The sequence below is a fragment of the Myotis lucifugus genome, unplaced genomic scaffold (assembly GCF_000147115.1).
Source record: "Myotis lucifugus unplaced genomic scaffold, Myoluc2.0 scaffold_21, whole genome shotgun sequence".
Taxonomy (NCBI): domain Eukaryota; kingdom Metazoa; phylum Chordata; class Mammalia; order Chiroptera; family Vespertilionidae; genus Myotis; species Myotis lucifugus.
The window spans coordinates 3,182,937-3,190,432 of record NW_005871069.1 but is presented as its reverse complement, the minus strand read 5'-3'; the positions used below and the strand labels follow the sequence as shown (position 1 = coordinate 3,190,432).

General features: G+C 39.3%; 1 pseudogene; it reads right to left on the bottom strand.

Moving 5' to 3' along the window:
* Positions 1-4,623: 4,623 nt before the first annotated feature.
* Positions 4,624-6,997, bottom strand: LOC102433743 (annotated as a pseudogene).
* Positions 6,998-7,496: the final 499 nt, after the last annotated feature.

Below are 7,496 nucleotides of genomic sequence, written 5' to 3'. Positions count from 1 at the left end.
GTTGATATTTGGCTCTATTGACTAATGAGTTTGCCGACCACTGTTCTAGATTAATTAAGGAAAGATGTGATATTCATAGTGATAGCTTCATTTATAAATTTAAGTGAAATGCATTTTGCCGGGGTTCATGTCCCAGCATCAAGAAGGGTTCAGGAATCTGGAAAAGGCGCTGTGCGTAGATGACATAGAAATCCAGAGACTAATAAAGAGTCCGGAGACGAGTTATAATTTTAAAAGGCATTGGGGGTCAGAGGACCTTCAGCTAAAGGAACTGAAGACTACCTCCTTGCCTAGGACCCTTGCTTTTATTAACACAATTTGTCTGTCCTAAGACAGGGTGGAGATAATACACCTCAAAGGGTAAGGTTTCAAAGGGTACAGAAGCATTGTCAGTTTGGGGAATAGCCTACGGCTGTTCAGGTGCTTGGCCAGTAGGAGGCAATAACATGTAGATTAAGATGCCCTTTAGCTGTCTGGCAGTCACAATCAGTTTCCTATTCAGGTTTGAGAAATGCCTTTAGCCATTCCCAACAGGTGACTACATGTGTGACTCAACCCTGTTGAGTCCCCAAGTCTCATCAACCTTTTGATGAAACTCTTAAAATTATGACATGCTGGAATTGGTTTCCGGCACATTTATTTATTTACTCATTCAGTAACAATTCTTTTCCAGGTTTCTTCCTAGGTCATTAGAATACAGAGGTGAGAACAGCACTGCTCTTGCCTTCTAGGAGCTCAGTGTCTTGTAGACGAGGCGAATAGGACATTCCAGAGTCATTACATGGTACAGCAAACATCCATTAGGGATATGCCCAGGGTGGTCCCAGATCAGAGAGGAAAATAACCACCTCAGCTTGGCAGGGCTGCGAAAGGCCCTCCAGAGGAAGATGCTTTAAAGACCTCCCATAGGGCCCAAGTGGAGTGTTTGAACTTAGGGGAGGGGAGTGGCTGGGACAAACTCAAGTCCAAATCATGCATGCCAGCCCTCTCCCCCACCATTTCTTGTGTTTTGTGTCATTTCTTTATTCATTATTATTGTTGAATAACCTGAACTTTCATTTTCCCTGGCATAAAATTCCTGGATTATGTAATCATCACTGTTCTTTACTCTAGTATTGGTGGAGTATAATTATATGTTCTAATTAATTACTCTTGGGAGTTAGTCCTCCTAATTAGAGCTTTTACTTTATTCCAAATCTTTCAAAGTCAGAAATATAATTTTCAGTGTTTCTTCCCCAACGTTTCTCATGCCTTAATATAGAATAACTTTGGTAATTGTGACCTATTTTCTGTGACAATTTATTTCAGTACTATGAGAAATGAATTTTGGATCACTGATTATATTCACTGGCAAAGTAATCGTAAGAACTAAATTCTGCTTAAACCATTCTGCTGCAATTCATTTCAATGTTCAAAACTCACTAAGTAATTAGAATAGGAAAATTCTAGTCTATTCTATCTAGGTACCATGCTGTGGTATGTGACTTTTTTAAAATTTAAAAGATCTAGCCCTAAAGAATTGGGAATGTGATCTAGTTTTATTGCTGTGCAGGAGGTGGACATGAGGCATCCCGTATAGAGTGATGTTTTGCTTGGGTTAAGTGTAAACTCCCTCTCTGGCCACCCTGCTTACAGTCATTAGATGTAAAGGTGGGACTTTACATTCATGAACATATGTTGAGTCATAGATTAAGCCCTTCAACGAACTTTTTTCACGGCCATTGACCTCCAAACCATGCAGGAAATTCCTTTGTAAGCAAATTCCCATCCCCAGTCCCCTGGCTGTTTAGTCTATGCTGGGTTAAGCATGAGCTTGCTTCTTCTTTGATTGGCAAGCCTAGTACTAGAAAAAACAAATGTATAGAACGACTCTCATCACGAATGCCCTGCCCTCCACCCTCACAAGCTGTAAACTCTCTCAGCTTTATTTGGACTGAAACTCGATGAGAGCTTCACTAGGCAGGAAGCACCCTCCTCCCTAAAATGCCACTGACAGAAGGACACAATTTCTCACAGATGCCGTTTCCAGCTCAGGGACCTGAGGTGCTCCATGGCTCGAGACTTTTGACTCTTGCCAAAGAAGGAAATAGCTTAACCTGTTTATTTTCACTGAAGGTGAAGTTAATTGTTTAATTAAAAACTGCAGTTCCAATGGCACATGAAATTAGTAAGATGGGCAGAAATATTAAGCAACCCATGACACCCATGATGTACAAGAAAAAATAATAAAAAGATTTGCAGATAAGAAAAATTGTAAAAAGGGTGAATTTCACCTTTGAAAAAGCACAAACAATGAAAGAAGAAATAAATAAGTTGGACTCCATCAAAATCATAATTTCTGTGCTTGCCAAGACACCTTTATGTAAGTGAACAGACAAGCCGAAAATGGGACAAGATATTTGCAAATCATATATCTGATAAGGGAAATGTATCAAGAATATACAAAGACATCCTATAGTTCAACAATAAAAAACAAATAACCCAATTAAAAATATGAAAGAATCTGAAGAGATGTTCTCCAAGAATGATATACAAATGGCCAATAAGCTCAAGAAAAGATGTCCAACATCATTACCATCAAGAAAATAGAAATAAAAAACATAATTTGGAGATACCATTTCCCACCTACTGAGATGGCCATAATAATAAGTATGGTCAATAATAAGTGGGTGAGGATGTACAGTATATGGAACACTCATAGGTTGCTTGTAGGAATGTAGAATGGTGCAGATAGTTTAAAAAGTGGCTTGTCAGTTTCTCAAAAAGTTAGCATTACCAAAGGACTTAGAAATTTTACTTTTAGGTAAAGGCCCAAAAGATTTGAAAACATATACCCACACAAACACTTGTACATGAATATTCATAGCAGCATGATTTGTAATAGCTAAAAAAGTGGAAACAACCCAAATAATACTCATCATGGATGACTAGCTAAGTAAAATGTGAAATTAAGTACTAATATATGCTACAACGTGGGTGAACTTTGAAAATGTAACTATGCTAAGTGAGAGAAGTCACAAAAGGCCACATACTGCATGATTCCAGTCTGTGAACTGTTCAGAATGCATAAAATTAGAAAGTACATGAGTGGTTTCCAGGATATGAGGGGAGGGGAAGTGGAGAGTGACTGCTACTGGGTAGGGGGGTTGTTTTGGAATGAAGAAAATGTCCTGGAATTAGATAGTAGTGATGATTACACAATTCTGTAAATATACTAAATCCATTGCAAATTTACACTTTATAAGGGTGACTTTTGTGGTATGTGACATATTTTCATTCTAAAAACCTACATGAATTTTTTTTTTTTTTGGTCAGGCACAATTTTTTTATTTGTTTGTTTGTTTTGTTTAAAATCAGTAAAAGAAACTGGGTCCTCGAAACTGCAGTGTTCTAAGCAGCAGCAAGTTTATGCATTCATCTTTGTTTAAAGACATGTAAATTAGCACACTGCTTGCACACCGCATTTGCATGAAAATCTGTACCAAATTGTAGCAAATTTACTTCCCACCCCATTCCAGGTGGGACAAATTACTTTGGAAAATAATTTCCATTGAAATTCTAACCAAAATTCATGTAGTGGACTGTGACAAAATTATAAATGATATGAAAAATAACATTTTAACATTTGGCCATCAACTTAAAAAAATGGTTTGCCTATACCAGTGGTTGGCAAACTGTGGCTCGGCAAACCGCTCTTTGGCCCCTTGAGTGTGGCTCTTCCACAAAATACTGGCTCTTCCACAAAATACTGACTTCTGCGCATGGGCCACGAAGTTTCTATCGCACTGTATGTGCACGCCCGCACGTGGTATTTTGTGGAAGAGCCACATTCAAGGGGCCAAAGAGCCGCATGTGGCTCATGAGCCGTGGTTTGCCGACCACGAGCCTATACTAATTAAAAAAATGTTTTAATATAGTCTACCCTTATGTGGTCCTTAGAATTAAAACATAATGAACAGGAAAGAAAAGGAAAATAATGCAACTGAGTGCTAAGGCAGGACATCTTGCCAGAAGTAATGGAGGTAGAATATCCTATATAATAAAAGGCTAATATGCAAATTACCCCCTAGGGAGTTTAACTAACCAGGAGTTTGACCACTCGCTATGATGTGTGCTGACCACCAGGGGGCTGTACTGAATGAAGAAAGGCCCTGGCTGGCAGCTGGCAGCCAGGGGAAGGAAGGCCCCAATTGGCCCCGATCACTAGCCAAGCCTAAGGACTCTACCTGTGCATGAATTTCGTGCACTGGGCCTCTAGTATGCTAAATATCAAGTACAGAATTTCATACGGCCAACAAGGTAACAGTCTATATTTTTCACTCACATGGGAAAAGTGGAGTTTGTAATTACCAGTTGCCTTAAATGCACTGGACAAAGCTCCTAAATTTGATGCTACAAGGCACCACCTTAAGTTTTCCAGGCTGCAACTGTGCATAATTTTAAAATGTTTTTTTTAAATGTATTTATTTATTTTAAACATAATATGAGGAAGGTGTTAAAACTGGTATAGTAGCTCAATAGAATAAGTATTCCAGATTTTGGGGAGGGATGAAGAATCCTCCCCTTCACCAGAATCCTCCCAACTTGATCATTGTGGATTAATGATGTGCTTTGTAGATGTGGTTAGTCAATGACAACAGCCGGACAGTTCTTTCGTTCTACACCAAGTCCCATTGAGTTATCTGGTCCCTTTGGCTGAGGAAGAACCATTAGCCAGGAGCACTGGCATTATCCAGGGTGATGTTCCTCAAGCGATTGACCAACCTATCAGGTAGTGAAGCTACAACAGCCTTGGGGCCCTTGCAGACTCGCCAAACATTACAAACACTGCACTTGCCAGTGTGCTGATTAAGAATCACCTCATCTCTAGCCTGTAGCTCAATGCCATCCTGAACATCTTTCACATGGAAAAAGAGCTTCTTGCTATCTCCTACTTCATAATAATGAAGCCAAACTGATTTTTCACACACTCCACAGTGGCCCTACACAGAAGGGTGATGTTGTAAGCCATAGACTGTGCATTTTGGCCTAGGACACACAAATGGAATTTTACACTCTTCTCTATCTGCAGGCAATCTCCTTTGTTGGCCATTCCAACTATGCCAGATGGATAGACCTTACCTTTCATATCCCCTTTCTCCACAGTCTCAATCATTCCTTGGTACTCAGTCTGTGTTGGATCAACACTTCTCAAGGGGCGAATGACTTTACCAGAGTAGATGTAGGATCTGCTTCTTCAGTAAGGCCATTCACCAAGTGTGTTTTGTTGACTTTTTCTGCACTGACTTTATTGCTTTTGCCTTTGGACCAGTTGTACTTGACCATGTCCCCCAGTTCTAGGCTATCAGCATCACCAGAGAACTCACTGTAATGGAAAAATATGTCCTAATCATGATTGGCTGTTTCAATAAATCCAAAAGTATCCTTCAGAATTGCCACATAACCTAAGAGCCTCTTGGAGTTAGAATTATGATCTAAAAGTTGCACACAGGTTACAGTCTGCTGTCCAGGCCTCTGTTTGTCACTAATACTAAATTCAACCTTATCACCTATTTGAGGAGAAGTAGATCCGTTCACATCCTTGGCTTGAAAAAAAATAGTCAATTTCACCCCACAGTCATCATAAGCAATAATACCATCCTCAGTCTCCGTTTCCTTGCCTTTATTTTGGCTAGTGGTTTTAGAAATGGAAAAAGTGGCTTCTTTTTCTATAATGCCCAGAAAATGATGATTTGAATGGAAATGGAATGAAACCATGCCCTTGGGAAGTTTTTTTAAATTCTAATAGCATGATTTCTTTGGGCAGAGAGCATATCAGGAACCACAGTAAACTTTACTTCATCTGCAGTATGGAGCTGGTTCCCGTCCAGAATTTCGCTATAGTGGAAGAACATATATCAGGATCCACACACTTGAAGAAACCAAAACCATCTCTCATGGCAGCAATCACACCAATTTCTTTGACTTCATTAGTGAACTGAAATGTATTTGATAGAACTTCTATGTTGGTTGCTCGTTCTAATTTGTCATGTCAATCTGTTGAAATAGTAAAGCTAACATGGTTGCCTTCCAACAGGGTCACCTTGAATTTTGTATCTTTATCTCCAAAGGGAAGTTCTTTAGGAATCACAAAGTTAACTTTAATGCATCCTGGCAATGGGTCATTCTGATTTTTACTGGTACTTTTGGGATAACTTTGGTTACAGTTCCTTCAAAATGTTCAAAGCTGATATTTTGAAAATGACTGTTCCTTGAGGCAATCGTCTGACATGTGCTGCAATTTTTTGACCATTTCTGTCCTTGATTGTGAATTCCACCTCATCTCCAGGCTGTAAGGCCTCTAAGTCACCCTTAAATTCACTATAGTGAGAGAGATCTCTTTTACAGCATCACCTCTTTCAATAAAGCCAAATGCCTCCTTCATGGCACAAAGTACTCCTTGACAGCGGGCTTGTTTATTTTTCAACGGAATAATGTTTCGAGCACTTACAGCATCAGTATGTTTATTGTTATCAATTAAAATTTTTATTTTATCTCCGGTTTCCAGCTGAATATTCCCTTCCAAGTCTTCAGGGATGTAAGTCAGATAAAACACTTCTTGTCCATTCATTCGGTCTTCAGGGAGGATTTCTTGTTTTATCTTTACCAGTTTAAAAGCAATGGGTTTCCCAGTCCGCCAGTCAGATGATACTTTGAATTCAACATCATCTCCTACTTTTAAGTCCTGCAGGTAGCCATTTTACTGTGAACAGTGGAAGAAAAGTCTAGCTTGACGTTCTGAACATTGAATAAATTCGTAAGAGGTTAGCAGTTTTTCAATAACCAGTTTCACGCAGTGCTGCTGAGTACTATTGGGGTACCCATTGTGTCCATTGTTGTGGAAAAGGTTTGGATCAAAGCTCATCTCACAGTGATAATCAAATATTACACTTTCAGTAGTATTTGCTGATTCTTCTTCTTCAGCACACGTTTCAAAGGATGAGTGTTGCTAGTATTAAAAAGAAAAAAGAGTTATAGAAAATGGTCTATCAAGCTAATAAAGAATGCAACTGCTGCTGCACCAGGCAATCTCACAGTACAGCACTGAAGAGAACAAAGATTACTAACAGCGTTGGGAAGTGCTCTTTCAGAGCTGTTGAGTAGGCACAAACTTCTTGTTTCAGATTAAGTGTTGTGTCTTCAACTTAAGTGTACTCTTCTTTGGTCTTGTTGGTTGTTTCAAGGTTTGTTCTTTGCCTGATCTGAACTTGAAGCAGCAGTTTCAGGTGGTAAAGTCTGTTCTGTTGCACTTCATGTGCAACAGCTCAGCGCCCCCTCTCCAGCACCACTACAAGCAACACAGCCCATGACATTTTTTAAAGTACCCTCTTAAGCCACAGATTGGGAGAAAATATTTGCAGAAGACATCTGAGAAAGAACCATTATCCAAAATACAGAAAGAACTCTTAAAACTTAAAGAAAACAACTCAGTTAAAACAATGGGAAAGAAATTGGAA